Source organism: Schistocerca americana, chromosome 1 (assembly GCF_021461395.2).
Source record: "Schistocerca americana isolate TAMUIC-IGC-003095 chromosome 1, iqSchAmer2.1, whole genome shotgun sequence".
Classification (NCBI taxonomy): domain Eukaryota; kingdom Metazoa; phylum Arthropoda; class Insecta; order Orthoptera; family Acrididae; genus Schistocerca; species Schistocerca americana.
The window spans coordinates 431,082,242-431,100,065 of NC_060119.1; positions in this window are offsets into that span (position 1 = coordinate 431,082,242).

Sequence of the window (17,824 nt, forward strand, 5' to 3'; positions counted from 1 at the left end):
TTCTGGAGAACCAAAATTTAAAGGATGTGACAAGTGATTTCTATTGTCTGCTGCTCTACTAGTTGAAACCGAATGCTGTATTTCTGTACTTCTATTTTAACAGACAAAGCTTTATGCCATTGTATTAATGGTACGTGGAACAAGATCTTCCTTTCTCATGTTCTTTTTTCTTCTTTGCTGAAAACTGAAAGTAGTTTCGTCTTCAGACGAGTGTTTGCATTTATACTACATTTATTGTTATTTACATTTGCTTTCGGAAACCAAAATCAGCCAACAGCTAGTGTAAATAACCATAAACGTAATACACTCCTGGAAATGGAAAAAAGAACACATTGACACCGGTGTGTCAGACCCACCATACTTGCTCCGGACACTGCGAGAGGGCTGTACAAGCAATGATCACACGCACGGCACAGCGGACACACCAGGAACCGCGGTGTTGGCCGCCGAATGGCGCTAGCAGCGCAGCATTTGTGCACCGCCGCCGTCAGTGTCAGCCAGTTTGCCGTGGCATACGGAGCTCCATCGCAGTCTTTAACACTGGTAGCATGCCGCGACAGCGTGGACGTGAACCGTATGTGCAGTTGACGGACTTTGAGCGAGGGCGCATAGTGGGCATGCGGGAGGCCGGGTGGATGTACCGCCGAATTGCTCAACACGTGGGGCGTGAGGTCTCCACAGTACATCGATGTTGTCGCCAGTGGTCGGCGGAAGGCGCACGTGCCCGTCGACCTGGGACCGGACCGCAGCGACGCACGGATGCACGCCAAGACCGTAGGATCCTACGCAGTGCCGTAGGGGACCGCACCGCCACTTCCCAGCAAATTAGGGACACTGTTGCTCCTGGGATATGGGCGAGGACCATTCGCAACCGTCTCCATGAAGCTGGGCTACGGTCCCGCACACCGTTAGGCCGTCTTCCGCTCACGCCCCAACATCGTGCAGCCCGCCTCCAGTGGTGTCGCGACAGGCGTGAATGGAGGGACGAATGGAGACGTGTCGTCTTCAGCGATGAGAGTCGCTTCTGCCTTGGTGCCAATGATGGTAGTATGCGTGTTTGGCGCCGTGCAGGTGAGCGCCACAATCAGGACTGCATACGACCGAGGCACACAGGGCCAACACCCGGCATCATGGTGTGGGGAGCGATCTCCTACACTGGCCGTACACCACTGGTGATCGTCGAGGGGACACTGAATAGTGCACGGTACATCCAAACCGTCATCGAACCCATCGTTCTACCATTCCTAGACCGGCAAGGGAACTTGCTGTTCCAACAGGACAATGCACGTCCGCATGTATCCCGTGCCACCCAACGTGCTCTAGAAGGTGTAAGTCAGCTACCCTGGCCAGCAAGATCTCCGGATCTGTCCCCCATTGAGCATGTTTGGGACTGGATGAAGCGTCGTCTCACGCGGTCTGCACGTCCAGCACGAACGCTGGTCCAACTGAGGCGCCAGGTGGAAATGGCATGGCAAGCCGTTCCACAGGACTACATCCAGCATCTCTACGATCGTCTCCATGGGAGAATAGCAGCCTGCATTGCTGCGAAAGGTGGATATACACTGTACTAGTGCCGACATTGTGCATGCTCTGTTGCCTGTGTCTATGTGCCTGTGGTTCTGTCAGTGTGATCATGTGATGTATCTGACCCCAGGAATGTGTCAATAAAGTTTCCCCTTCCTGGGACAATGAATTCACGGTGTTCTTATTTCAATTTCCAGGAGTGTATAAACATGAGCAACTGTCTGAAGATGAATCTGTCGGTTCGAAACCGGTAATGGTGCTATTTGTGTTAATACATAGCATTATTAACGGTAACTGGTTGTCGTCTCTTCTTTCCAAGAGTTAACTTGCATAAACTTTCTTATTAGCACCCAGGAAAAGTCAGTTCCCTGATATGGGACTTAGAACACTCCTCTTGAAGTATTTACTCTCTATTGAGCCTCATTATTTTTTACGGTGATGCGTGTGAGCAGCATAATTCTGTGGTATTAGGAAACCTCCTAGGTTTGTTTGAATACAAATCATTTACATACAAAGAGAAATACATCGTTTTCTATGCTCCTGAAATACATGATATTTGGCACGTAGAACCTTTTCACGTTCCATTCTTCAGTTATTTTCGTAATACCATCTATGAGGATATAAAGTCATCACATCTTCTCATATGATACCAAAAAGTGTTTCAACGCAACATTTCATAAAGGATATTCTATGACGACAGGCTCAGAATAAGCGTTGAATGAAATCCTTTCGCCACTGCAGTTTGTGTAGAAGTTGTCTCGCTAATCCAGGAGGACATTCAGTAATTTTATCTGAAGTCCAGGGTGCCTGATTTCAGAATTAGGTATCTCGAAAACTAAGGTCAGTATACGAGTGGAACAAACGAAATATTTTTTTGTGAAATCTGTAAGATTTTTATACGAATGTTATACAATCGTTTTGAAATAGTTCGAAAAACTGCTAACAGATGGGGCTGTAATAGCAAAACGTAATGCGTGTAAATACTGCACCGCAACGCAGAGCAAGCAGTTCCACCTTTGAAACGTGAAAGGAGTTTAAGTCCGAAGGATGACAAATCATAGATTCCACTGAACAAAGTGTTTTCCTGGGACTGCAATACCACAGATTAGAATACAGCCATACGTCAACAAGGCGCAGATTTAAAAAACACAATTTGATGTTTCAAAACGGCCCGACGCGAAAGTCATTTGTAAGCTCTTCACCGGAATCCATAGGACAGGCGGGGTGGCTGGTGCCCTAGTGAGGAATGTTGGCCCCAGCCAGAATTTAGTTACTCCTAAAAATTTTACCAAGGCTTCTAGAATTATTCAGAAAAATTCGAGGAAATTCGTCCGAAGAACTGTAGCAGAGAATGGTTATAAGACTCTCAGAATGCAGAAAGGACTCATCCGCATATTTCCATCCAACATCCAAAGTCACCGGGCCATATTTGTACATATGCGACAGAGGGCTCGCTTTGTGAACCAGATTCCCATTGTGACTGATAATGAAGGATTTGATGTTGGCTGCATCTGGTTCACAGATGAAGTACACTTTAACTTGAGTGGAGTGTCCACCCCGATAGCTGAGCGGTCAGCGTGACTGATTGCCGTCCTACGGGCCCGAGTTCGATTCTCGGCTGTGTCGGGGACTTTCTTCGCTCAGCGACTGGGTGTTGTGTTGTCTTCATAATAATTTCATCCCCATCCGGCGCGCAGGTTGCCCAATGTGGCGTTTAATGTAATAACACCTGCACCAAGGCGGCCGGACCGCAAGGGGCCTCCCGGCCAATGACGCCAAACGCTCATTTCCATTTTTACCTGACTGGATTCGTGAGTAAACCGAACTGGCGATTTTGGGGTTTCAGAATCCCCATTTGTTTAAAGCGAAAGAACTGTTTTCTCCCAAAGTTAATGTTCTGTCAACGGTATGCAACAGATTCATTATTCATTGCTGCCACAGAGTTAGCGCTAGAGGATCGATCAGCCACCTAGTGTATCATGCAAGATGGGGCAATACTGCATCGCACCGAACTGGTATTTCGCATTCTTGACAACTACTTTGGAAATAGAGTAGTTTATGTGGGGTACATTGAATGACATTGATTAACGGAACCGTCCCACCACGCTGGACGAACTTCCATCGGCGATCTGTGTGGCGTCTGAACCCATTTCCATCACAAATTGCTTTCTATTGAGGGAAACCGGAGACGAAGAAATCCATGTTTCTGAAATAAACCCCTTTCAGCTGTATACGAACATGTACTAGGAACACGACCGGTTTCGTGATTTTGTATCACATCTTCAGGTGTACACACATCAGTAAAACGTTCAAGCCCTGATATGACGAGGAGGGGGCCACAGCCTTCTCACAACAAAATACTGTTAGCCGCAAAAAGCAGGATTGTCATAATTCAAAACGACGGACTGAGAAACGTCATGTTAAAAGCATGTTTACTTCACAGCTGGAAGCGGCGAACAGCAACGCTCCAATCACCTTGGCGTGCAGGGGAACGTGCTTTTAACATAACAGTTTCTCAACTCGTCAACCTGAACTATGATACCTTGCATGTAGCGGATAGTAGTACTTTATTTTGAGAAGGCTGAATTCCAATACCAGCGCTCAAATGTTTTAGTGACGTATGTACACCTGAAGATGTGATTTGAAACCACTAAACCGGTTGTGTTCCTGTAAAAGTTCATATACAGCTGATGGCGGTTTATTTCAGAAACATGAATCCATTTCCGTTCAGACGTTACAGGACGCGAAGGCAAATTTCATTGTTCGTTTGTGCCACCTCCGTACTGCGAGCGGTGGACGTTTCTAACAGATTGTGATTTGACTGCAAAGACTTCTTGCAGAGAATGAATTTAATTACGGGCACTGATACTGTACGAGCTACACAGCGTACAGTGCCATCTGTTAGAAGCTTTCAGAACTATTTCCAAGATTCTGTTTAACTTCTATGCAGCGCTCTTAGAGCTTTCAAAATAAACATACTGTTTGTTGCACTCGTCTATCGACCTTTATTTTCGAGCTATTTAATTTTGAAACAAAGGGATTCTTTGCTGGACACTCTATGCGAGTATGCAGAGTGATTCGAGACAATATCTTTGTAAAGTTAGAAAAACAGTGATGTTGTACTTACTCGGAAATTCTGCGCAATTTTCACAAATCAGCCGCTAGCCGCCTGGCGTGATCTCGAATTTACCATATGTGGTGTCCCATCTCTTACCTAGGTGGAAACAGAGAGAAGATCTCTATTAATTTTTGTAGGACAGATGCGTAAAAGACAGTTAAATATCACAGGGGAAAAAATAAAGGGATTATCATCTTTTGCTGTCACGTGATTTAATTTATTTTTTTACATCTTTTCCATAAAAGTATGTACAAAGGTGTGTATTCGAATAAGTCTTTAATACATATTTTATGTTACGTCCAATGTGAATGTTTTTAAAGCACCAAGTACGTTCTGTTACTTCAACATCACATGGACATTATGCTGATCAGTGGTCCATAAATATTCGTGCTGTTTGGATAGAGTATATTATTACAGCAGATTACATACTGTAACAAGAAAATAAGATTAAGAACTTGAAAATGAATGAGGGCCACAAAGTCACAAGTACGCAAATCATACCAATTGGGTCCTAAGTATTCTTAGGTTGTCCTAGTAAATTGTCTCGCTATGTAATCTAACATTAACACAAATCATTTTTATAAATAATGTTCTACGTTGATGATAATAATGGTTCAATTGGCTCCGAGTACTGTGGGGCTTAACATCTGAGGCCATCAGTCCCCTAGAACTTAGAACTACTTAAGCCGGCCGGTGTGGCCGAGCGGTTCTAGGTGTCAGTCTGGGACCGCGCGACCGCTACGGTCGCTGGTTCGACTCCTGCCTCGGGCATGGATGTGTGTGATGTCCTTAGGTGCTAACACCACACCCAAGTCCACGAAAGGGACGTTTAGTAGAGCGCACAGCAGCACCAGTTGCAAAGTATCGCCTATAGGCATGGCGTCTGGTGCCCACGAATATGCCGTCATGTCACCGAGCCAGAAGATCGCTGCAATTGACGAGCTATTAAATGACATTGGGGCGGAATTAAAGGCCAAACACGTATCGAGTAGCGTACTGAATACGATAAGAAATAAAATATTCCCTTTGGCTTTCCAACTCGCGTCAGCAGAAGCAAAGGTCGAGCTGCTGCAAGAGCAGAACAAAGATCTACTGCGCGAACTTCAGCACTCAGCTGACCCAGTTAAGGACCTTAGAATTGAGTCTCTCACAGAACAGGTCAACAAACTCGAGGAAGACAATACAAAACTCGCTGAAATAAACCAAGAGCTCAGGGACCAAATTAGGGATCTGACAGGAAAGGTTACTGAACAGGCACAGCAACAGGCCAAGACACTAACATACGCTGCGGCACTCTCCACCGCACCCAAAGAACATAACGCATTGAGGTGGCAAAAGCCAAGCAGGCAACCACTCTCTTCATAAAGTCAACCAACAACCAAGACAAGAAAACAATAAAACAAACGTTGACAAAAAACATCAACCCAAGACGAGACAACCTACACATTAAGTCAATAAGAAACACGAAGACAGCTGTGATTGTAGAAGCAGCAACACAGGAGGACTGTAGGAAAATAATAGAAAAGACGAAAGATATTGAGAATATCGCGTGTGAGGGGCCCAGAAAGCGGCAACCTTTGGTGATAGTCTATCGAGTGACAGACACTATCTCGGATAGAGAATTTCTTGAGTGTTTATACTACCAAAATCTCAGTGACGATTTCACAAAAGACGAATTCGACAAAGACGTGAAAATCAGATTCCGCACAGGGCCCAAAGGAAAGGGATACAACCACCAAGCGTTGGAAGTCACACCAAGTATTTATTGGTACCTCACCAAATAAGGAAGGGTGTACATAGACTTCCAATCCCTATCTGTCAAAGATTTTACGTCAGTGAGCCAGTGTTACAACTGTTGTGATCTTGGCCATACAACCAAAGCCTGCGCAGACACAGGTACGACCTGTTCAAGGTGTGGCAAAAGGGCCACAAACGCGCGGACTGTCGAGGATCAGAGCCCATCGATTGCATCCCGTGCAGGAACAGAAACCGAATTTGCAATAAGAGCAGGGGTTGCGTCTGCCAGACCTACAAACAGCTGCTTGATAGACTAATTGACAGTACTGACTATGGCAACTGAACACCCCCCTGAGTCAAACAACATGCTCCATAAATCAACCCCTGAAAAAATAAGATCATACAAGTAACCATCCACCAGGCACAGAAACCATCTACGTGCAATACTCTGGCGTAAGAGGCAAAAACTATTGCCTGACGACTACCCCAACAATGGTCACATTCCAGGCTTGATACACAAGACAAACCTGGAGGACAGCCATCATGCAATCACTGAATACATAGATGACCTAACACTCACAGGACAAATGTCACCATAAGCCGCCAAACTAATCAAAAGACAAATAATGTACTGGATGACATTCCAGACGACCCTTATGAACAGGATAGACGAACTCGAAGACGAACTACTGAGAATAGACATGATAACCCCAAATCCTGATACCGACAGACCAGAAAACCATACCACACATGACCAACCAAAGCAACTGCACAAAACAGCGTTGCTAACCACTCAAGATCACCCATCCACTCCAGCACAACGACGCACATACGACACTACAAAATGCGAAGGACGCATCAAACCAATCAAATTCATACAAGGTGAGACCTTGGACCCAACGGTACTAAACACAACCGTAACGCAAGCAAGCACAACTGGAGTCCAAACGGAAAACATGGACAAATCAGACACCTCAGACTGTAATCAAATCAAACGCAAAATAACTCTCTCTGACTCACTGACAGAGGAAGAAGACGACGTCTATTATTGCTCTTACGCCAGAGATTGTAGTGTTCACAACAATGATATTCGAAACCGTAATACCGACCTTGAACAGGCCACAGCGCCGGCAGACACCACGAATGCCACACAAAAAGCCGCAGCAACAACCGCAACAAAAGTCTGCGGAGGGTCTGGCAACAGAGGCGACAGTGCGCATTACATACCAAAAGCTGTTATGTCTGTCACAGGTAGCGTAGACGAGCAGTCAAGTGGGAACCAAATCACGTCAAATCAATGCAGAATGGAGGCACAAACAACCAGCACATCTGATACACATCAAGACTGCACAAACTAAACACACACAAAAAACAAACGAATCATCGCAGCCTTTAGGAAACTAAAACCGCATAGAAAACCCAAACAGCCTAAGAGAGTCCCGAAAGTGAAAGCGTGTGACGACCAATCGCGGCAATCGCAGGCTGCCTCAAAACCTAGTGATACGAAAGTGCATACCTCTGACGATACCAACACCTTCGCAGCCCCCCAACCAACAACCTCAATGCCGACGCCCAAGGAAACCCCCACAACAACCAACGAGGAAGTCAATCCAGCGCCCCCTGCAGAGGTGCACAACAACGCCACTACACCATCACGACACGTCACGGCTGCAGAGACGCCAACACACGCCATCGACACCGATAGTTTTAGTTACGACAAGCTAGATATAAATGTAAAATTAAGTAGGCTAGAAAAAAGAGACATCTTAGAGACGGCATAGCGGATGCTCATCCGCACCCTACACCCGTACGGCCAATCTGTTTGTTTCCGTACATCAGAGCAAACCGATAGACTGATTCTCAAAACGGAGAATATTCCAACAGATCCAGACAGCCTACTAGACCTGCTCATGCAGGTGTGCGCCCGCAGGAAGGAACCATTCGATATGGACAAGCTTTACAAGGATCACGTAAGGGCTCATGGGAGAACATACTTCGATTACAGTCAAACTGGCAGCAAGTGCTACGCCACAGTTAAACACCCAAACTGCTAATAGCACAGCTTAATGCTATGCGGAGTATACTTGTAAATTCGGTGCTCCCACGGGTCCTACGTGAACTAAAAAGTGACATTCTGTGCATACAGGAGCCCTACACTAGACAAGGGCATATCCCCAACTATCCTTCAAGTGCGGTGACAGTTGCGGAGGGTACAGGCTGCATGGCATCTGTCATAATCCTAAACAAAGAAATACATCCAGTCAAAATTACAGAGCTCTGTTCCGAGCACCTAGTTACAGTTGAAGTCACACACAAGGGGGATACTTGGATCATCGCGTCGCTGTACGCCCAATTCTGTCATTGCATCAAACCATACGCAGACCTCATCAGAGATGTTGCGCAATACGCTGGCAACAAAAAACTTCTCATCTGTGCAGACATAAATGCCAGATCAACCCTGTGGCATTCAGACAGAACTGACGACAGAGGTAGAATAATAAATGACATCATCCAAGAAAACAGACTACACGTACTCAACAAGGAAGGACATCACCTGACTCACATCGGACACAACGGTCATTCATCAAACATAGACATCACCCTCGTTAATAATGCCGCCATCAACCACGTACGAGACTGGACCGTACATGACCAGATCACTGCTAGCGACCACAACATCACACTAACCTTAAGTGGCACACCAAACGTCAACACAGAAACACTACCAAAAAGACTATTATTTGACAAAACAGACTGGGACAGGGTCAGACAAAAAATACATGAGCACATACCGCAAGACATCACCGGCAGTGTTGATTACAGAGCACACATGCTGACAGATATAATCATACACACACACAGAACACCTGCATACCCACACAAAGAATGACAAAACACCAAAATATTCCCTGGACTACACAATTAACACGACTCAAACAAGACTCAAAACGTAAACGTAAACTTTACCAACGAGCAATGTCAGATAGAGAAAGACAATTACGACTACACGACTACCGGCTTGCCAAGGATAAATATAAACTTGAGCTGAATAAGACCAGGAAAGACCATTGGAACAGCCATGTAGCAGCACAAACACAACTAAACATTTGGGGGGAACCATACAAAATCGTGACAGAGAAAATTAAGAGCCCACTGGTTCTGGGAACGCTGCGACAGGAGGATGGTGAGATGACTAAGAGCTGGAGACGCACAGCGGAGTTACTGCTGAGCAAACTCCTGCCCGACGACATCGCAGACACAGACACACCACAACATGCAGCACTGAGACGCGAAGTAGACACAGTATACACCACACCAACCGTCACCTGTCCTTTTGCGCAGGAAGAAGTGGCGACAGCGATCTCAGAACTCAAAAACAAAAAGGCGCCTGGACGGGATGGTATCCACTCTGAGGTACTGAAACAAATTGCACCGCAGATCACCCCGTTTCTCACAACGTTGTTAAACGATGCATTAAGGCTGGGCCGTGTGCCTGCAGTGTGGAAGACCTCGAAGGCGGTTATCATCAAAAAGGCTCCAGACAAAGACCCATCATATCCCAAGTCATACAGACCAATTTGCCTTATCAATACACTCGGTAAAGTACAAGAAAAACTACTCTGCAAAAGACTACAAGCACACCGAACACTACGGGGACTGACACCACACCAATACGGCTTCAGGGAAGGGAAATCTATAGACGACGCAATTAACAGAGCACTCCGAACACTACACGACACACCCTCCAAATACACACTTGCAATTATGATAGACATCTCAGGTGACTTCGACAACCTCTGGTGGCTGGCCTTGTTCAAGAGGCTGAGACACCTGCAGGTACCGGAGTCTCTGTATAATAGTTTCATGGACTACTGCAAAGACAGAACGGTCGTTTGGCAAATGGACAACCTGAAAGTGATTAAACGAATTACAAAAGGCTGTCCACAAGGGTCGATCTGCGGCCCCATCTTCTGGGACATAGTTATAGAACCGCTCCTACAGTTACTAGAGGAGCACATCTTGACAGATGGAGCTGTCGCTTATGCTGATGATCTACTCGTCGTAGTTTCAGCAAATAACCGTGCCCAGCTAGAAGAAAGAGCCAATGGAACACTTAGGACAATAACCCAATGGTGCACAGATAATAAATTAAAGATAGCAGGAAACAAAACAACTTATACATTGCTAAAGGGTATCCTGCGCAGGAACCCAATAGTCAAAATCGGGGACACAAACTTAAAATGACTAGCAGTCACACGCTATCTAGGAGTATACATTGATGAACGATTGAACTTCCACGAACACATGCGAATATGCACAAACAAAGCAGAAAAGAAACTACACAAACTGTCTAGGCTAAATTCGGAACAATTCAGACTACTCCTGTCAGTGACACGAACATACCATTACGCTCTCTTCGAGTTAGTACTATGCTTTGCTACCAGTACGTGGGCCCACAGGTTAAATCTCTCAACCAACAGAACCATTGTACGTCGAGCCCAAAGAAGTGTTCTACTTCGACTAACAGGGGCATTCAACACAACATCAAATTACGCACTATGTGTCGTCATGGGAATTTTCCCCATAGATATCACCATCAGGTACCGCGCAGCAATGTACTGGCTTAGGATGGGGAGAATAGACCAGGTTCGGCAGATCACTGATGTACCGATTGAGACAACACGCCAACTCAGAGCATGGCGAGTGGATACCTGGCAGAGTGGGCCAACAGCGATAAGGGCCGCCGTGTATACAACTTCTTCCCTGACATCCGGGAAAGACTACAACTAAAACATATCGATCCCAGCCGCGGTATGGTACATTTCATCACAGGACATGGTCCTTATCCCACGCACCTGTACCGCGTGAGTCTGCAGCAGACTAATAGATGCACATGCGGGGAAGAAGGTTCACCTGTACATACTGTCTTCTTCTGCGGACAACGCACGAACATAAGACACACAGTACACATAAATCGCCTGACCACACAGAACGAACTACATGCCATAATACGCGACCCGGAAAGGTGGACTGAACTCAACAAACTAACGGACTAAATCTCGAAGATCCAACAAATAGAATACTTGCGCAACAGACCCTACCGAAAGCAAGTCGGTCCAAACAGACGTCACGATGCCCAGGGGGACACAGATGTGATTAGCACCACGAGTGATGAAGAAGAAACAGATTCAGACCAGGGCACCAACACAGATATTGAAGCGTCCAGCGCGGATGATCCATAGTGTCAACCAAGTCAAATTCAAAGAACAGAGTGGAACAACCGACAAGAGGTGCACAAGTCACACACAATCCTAAAAACAGATTGCACCTTATATATAAATAGTCCACAGCATCTCCATGTCCAATAAGAGCTTAAAGCTAGGTACCTCTTCAAGGGACCTACGCCTTCCGTTAAGAGGCAGCGCACAGTCTGTATGGAAGGATCTTAATTGTGGTCCCTCTCTTTTGAGCCCAACCCGACGGATACCTATGGTAGATCGGGGAAAACCACCGCTCAGGCTGTGTTACTGGCGGGGCCGGAAGGTGCTAACTGCCACACCACGTATCAGTGTAAGTCTCATTGGCTCAGTGTGAACTGTTTGTACAACCAACCTACACAGCCTATACCTCAACCTCCACTATACTAAGAACTTCTCATCTGAAGCTTAAAGATGGGCACCTCTTAAAGGGACCTACGCCCCCCTGGTAAGAGGCGGCGCACGTCCTGGATGGAAGGATCTTAATTGTGGTTCCTCTCTTTTGAGCCCAACCCGTCGGATACCTATGGTAGATCGGGGAAAACCACCGTTCAGGTCGTGTTGTCGGCGGGGCCGGGAGGTGCTTGCGCCTGATGTACTCTACTAGGAGCCTTGTAGGCTCAACACAAACCGTTAGCGTCATTACCTTATTACTTTTACCACGAGTACCCTTTCATTAGCAACTTTGAGCCAAGCACAAAATCAGTTACCTCTCTATTGTATATAGTAAATAGTTTAGCAGGCTGGACATGGAGGTCTTAGTCTTAGTTTCTAGCTTTAACGTACCCTAATCTCTTCTAGTTAAGGTAGTTTTTAGGATGGTAGATGTTAAAGGCATGGTGAGCAACGGCCAGCGTCTTGAGGGTCATTCCAAGACCCGGGCCGCCGCCCACAACCAGGTGACGGGCAATATTATACCTATAACTTCTCTATTCAGTTCTCTTCCTTCCTTCTTTCTAAATATTTAATTTCGTTTTGTTTATTAATATCTTACTTGATTTTGTATTAGTTATAAGTTTTTCTAATGCTGCACAAAGAAAAGATATCAAATGGATCTAAACAAAGCCCGCCTCCACGTGGCGGGACACGGGCAACGGTGTGAGTGGGGAGGGGAGCCGGTGTGGTGTTACTTTCAGTCACTGCGGACCCCGGACCCAGTCACAGCGGCTAAGTGGCAATATACGACCCACCATTAGAAATTAGGCGGTGGGTCATAAAATATAAGCAGCTAGTGAAAAAAAAAGTGTCCTTAGGTTAGTTAGGTTTAAGTAGTTCTAAGTTCTAGGGGACTGATGACCTCAGATGTGAAGTCCCATAGTGCTCAGAGCCATTTGAACCAGAAGTACTTGAACCTAACTAACCAAGGACATCACACGCATCCATGCCCAAGGTAGGATTCGAACCTGCGATCGTAGCGGTCACGCGGTTCCAGACTGAAGCGCCTAGAACCGCTCGGCAACACCGGCCGGCGATGATAATAATAGTAATAATAATAATAATAATTATTATTATTATTATTATCACATGGATGGAGAAAAATTGCAACGTCAAGAAGTAATTAATGTAGATAACCAATTTAGAGAGACCCACTTCGGTTGTACTAATTATATATTTAAACCACGACCGATTTCGAGATGGTAATACCCCATATTCAGGTGTTTGAAACTGTAACATGTCTCTCAGTTGCTGATCCTACATAATATATCTTGAGCAATTAATGTAGAATAACGAAATTTCGAAAATACATGAATACATTTGTCTAGGTAACATACAGTGATTAACATTGCAAGACGACAGCTTAATTAAGCTCGAGATAAGCTATTGTAAATATGAACTGCTGGTACATAACAACCGTTGCAACCGCCATAATGTCGAATGCAAGTCTTGAGACGCGCGTGCATGAAGGTGTCTTTGTCGCGCCACTGCAGTATGCGCGCCTTAACTGTCGCACAACGGGAAACCGCAACACACTGACCGTGTGCATACGCGTTATGCTACAAACAGGCCCAATTACTGACTCAGTGTTCGTAAAGTCCGCGCGTATTCCTGCACAACCGGGTGAACGTGTTTTCAGTCCTCTAGGACGCCGTTTATATCTTTACGATGTACTCTAGCCAATCAGATGCCGTCCTGTGGGCATAAATGTGGGAACCCTGACCGTGATGATATAGGCACACACGCAAAGTTTTTGATTTTGAGCGAATTTTATGTGGAAATTGTAGTTTTTCATTTTTCTTCACCATTACGAGTCTAATTATTTTAAATTTGTCCATGAGGGTAAAATGTTAACGAAACACGGAAACACGGATACTTCACATTGCCAACAAGAAAAGGAAGCACCTAATCATAAAATTAGAAGGAAAGTGTTGACTCTTTTCTTTTTTTCTTATTGCTTTATAGATCCTGTAAGAGACAGAGAGTTTGATTTTATGCACGTGTAATAATTGATTGCAGGTCTAGCAGCCGTCGCTAGAATACAGCTGCCTTGGTGACTAGAAACCGTGTTGTTATTAACAGTGATCGCTAAGAAAAGGATCTCGTTTAAGAACACAGAAAACAGGTCAACGTTAAAATGAGAATACAGTAGAGTGCTTATAACGCGACACCGAAATGACCACTTCTGTCCTGGCTGTGTTGAAAAAATAGTTCAAATGGCTCTGAGCACTATGGGACTTAACATCTATGGTCATCAGTCCCCTAGAACTTAGAACTACTCAAACCTAACTAACCTAAGGACATCACACAACACCCAGTCATCACGAGGCAGAGAAAATCCCTGACCCCGCCGGGAATCGAACCCGGGAACCAGGGCGTGGGAAGCGAGAACGCTACCGCACGACCACGAGCTGCGGACGGCTATGTTGAATTCCACTACGTGCTGACAGACGCTTCTCCTTGTTCGAGGAAGTATATCCAGCTCCATAATCTTTACTTATGTACAGAATTCAGATAATACTCTTATCTACTTAATGCTGTTCGACTGAAATTCTAATCAAGTGCATATCCCCTTCATACTAGTTTGACATTTGTAGCATGCCGCCTTCATTGCGCTGCAGTTTCGTTGGTTAGCATTGTAGATCGGCCCGGTAAGTAATCAATGCAAGGCTTCAAGCTGCGCGTGAATGGGCGAATGAGGGCAGACTGGCCGCAGTATCATCCTTTACGAGTGGCGTTGTTGAATATGGTATGGAGCAGAGTGTGGTCAGCACACCACCCTCCCGGCAGTTGTCGGCTTTATTGACCTTGGAAACACTACATCTTACTCAGATACCTGCTTCCTTTGCATCACGAGGTAGAGTGTACCCCGTTTCAGTCCTCCCTCTAAGGAAAAATCCTTGGCTGTGGCGCGAATCGAACTCTGGTCATTCACATAGCAGCAAAAGACGTTACCTACTGAGTGACGGAGGCAGACGGTCCATTAAGTACTTAATAAGCATCATAATATTGGTACATTAGCAGCGATAGACATATTTCATAAAATTTTTCCGAACTGTAGTTCCCTTCATGTTGTTAAATGATGTCTCATACAGCCTATGAAGACCACTTGCAGTAATGACCAAAACGTCAGGGTATCATTTTACAATATGACACGATGTACAACCCAAAGTAATTTAGTAAATAAAAGACTATTAGTTTGATTCATTTTAGTGTCTGCCAGTTTTGCAAAGACACTCAAGATACAAGTGTTCGGTTCCAGTGACGAAATACTTGAGGGGCGAGAGGTGTGAATAGGTTTTCCGCCTCATGAGAAGGTTACTGGGAAGCCCGTTGCTGTCGTGAAGGTGCGCCTAGGCGCCACCCCCGGCGCACTCAGTGTCTGTGAGTTCTGGGAAAAGCAGACGGGAGGCGTGCATTAGAAGCCTTCAGGCGCCATCGACGCGCCGCCTCCAGCTGCCGAAAGTGACAGCGGAGGCCGCTTCGCCTCGAGTATCGGCAACCCGCGGCACGGAAGCGAAGCCTCAGAGACGCGGCCCCGCCCTGGCTCTCGTATCGCAGACACTACCCGCTGCAGCGCAAATACGCTTCATGCTTTCAAGTCTATTACATGTAGCACGGTGAGTGAAATGAGCACACGCAGCAGGTACCACGCTAATGCCGTGTAACACTGCCTCTGCCCTTGATAACAAGCTCAATTCGGAAAGGAAGAGAGCACAAATTTTGTCAGGCATGGGATATTGGCTGCTTACATTTCCTCCGCTATTCCAAATAATCCCAAACATTGTATGTAGGGTGAAGATAAGGTGATTTTACAAATGTGTACAACGTGTCCAAATGCTGTTGTATTAGGCTTGTGCATGCAGGTTCAGCAATCTGTGTAAGCCGACGGACAAAGATCTGTTTTGCGCTGTTAAAACAAAATAGACACCTACTTATACATTCACCTCTGTGGAAAAACATCGCTTTGCTGCTGCGGCAAGTCGGTATAGAGAGACAGTTGCGTAATAAATTGAAGTTCTTAGATTACTCGAGGCCTGGCACTGGCTTTATATGGTCTTTGGTACGGAATAATGAGGAGACGTCTCTATGGTTTCTGAAAAGGAGCTCATGAAGCTGAAATTAATTTGCAGGTATCACTTTATTTCAACGAGAAGTTACGTATGCAGGTACTGATGGTAGTCTTGTAAATAAGCATAGGGTATGACATAAACTAAACAGAAGTTTAATCTACAATATGAACAAACTTCAGTCTCACACAGAGCTATGACAAAACTACCTAAGATACCCCAGCGACATTCTTCTATTAATAATTGCAAGCAAATACGTGTTGTGGTATAATAAATCTGTCATAAATCCGAAGACTGTTTCGATCACCACAGTGTTTTACTAGGTACGATCCTGTTGGACGAGGTATGCCATTGTCATCCTCCACCCTTTGTATTGATCTACCCAGACAGTTCTAGGGAACTTAAGACATTAAGGTGGATTCCAAACTACGGTGCAACTCGGCCATTTTCATATACAAAAAACACTGCCAGAGACAAAGAGACAGACAAAAATCGGGATCAAACATGAGACCGTGGGATTTGTAGTCTGACATTTTACCCCTCCTTATCTGTTTCTTCGTAAATTTTCGTCATTAGGCCTGTGCGGATGTCGCATGACCCTATTTAAATTCATCGCTGAGAGCTTCATTCAATTTTTAGGGTTTCGCGTCTCAATTTGTAAAAGCAGAACCCCTAGGGGTCGCTTTGTTGTCAGTTTGTTTGTCTGCCTGTCCGACTGTTAAGAACCATTTTTCTCAGGGACAGGTAGACATGCCAAGTTCATATCTGTGTCACCTATTAATGTTTATGGTGCCCTGGTGGTATAAAAATTTTAAGCTTCTAAATCAATGCAATCAGCAGATTCGACCATTTACGTCACGTATTTTGACACTCGTGCAAGAACTCATCAGTACCTGTAGGGTACTTCCCGTTGACGTAAAATTACGAAATTTGGCAAGAAGCAACGTTTGATAGTATAAGTGAATTAAAAAGAATCTGAAAATGGTCAAATTGAAATTACATGACACAAAAATACCATTTTGCCATTAAAACAAACATTGAGTTTTTTTCGTCAAAGGCATAATGGGCGAACCTTACTGCATGCGAACATCAAATGTAAGGTGTAGTCATGCTTTAATCAATAAATAAAAATATTTTGTTAAATATTCTATATCTACATACATAAACTGAATATCCTTGCTCGCTACTGTTTGTATGCCCGAGCCAGTATGAAGAGTTACTGTTGAGATTTTGATACGGTCTTCGAATTCCTGGGACCGATTTCTTGCCAGTATCTATGTCGAAAACCGGCAAAAATCGTTGAGATACTCGATTCACAGGATGGATGATACATGCATAGAACCCCCAGTTTCAGATTCCCCTTCTTCTTCTTAGGTCTTACGGGCTGTTTCGGCCTCAGCACCCCTTCCCATACCCCATTAGGTTTATCGAATCGAGGGACTCTCAGCATGTCACACATACGCAGTACATGCTCTTTCCAATCCTGATATCGTTTGATTACTTTTTCGCTCAATGGGTCTATCCCCAGTTCTGTTCTTATTTCTTCAATTCTTTTTTCTCTGCTGTGTAGCCTTTAACTGATCTAAGGAACGTCATTTCAGAAGTTTCAAGTCATGTGAGCTCTTTCCATCTTAATGTCCCATTTCCCGCTCTAAAAGAATTGCGGGTTGTGATAAGCCTTA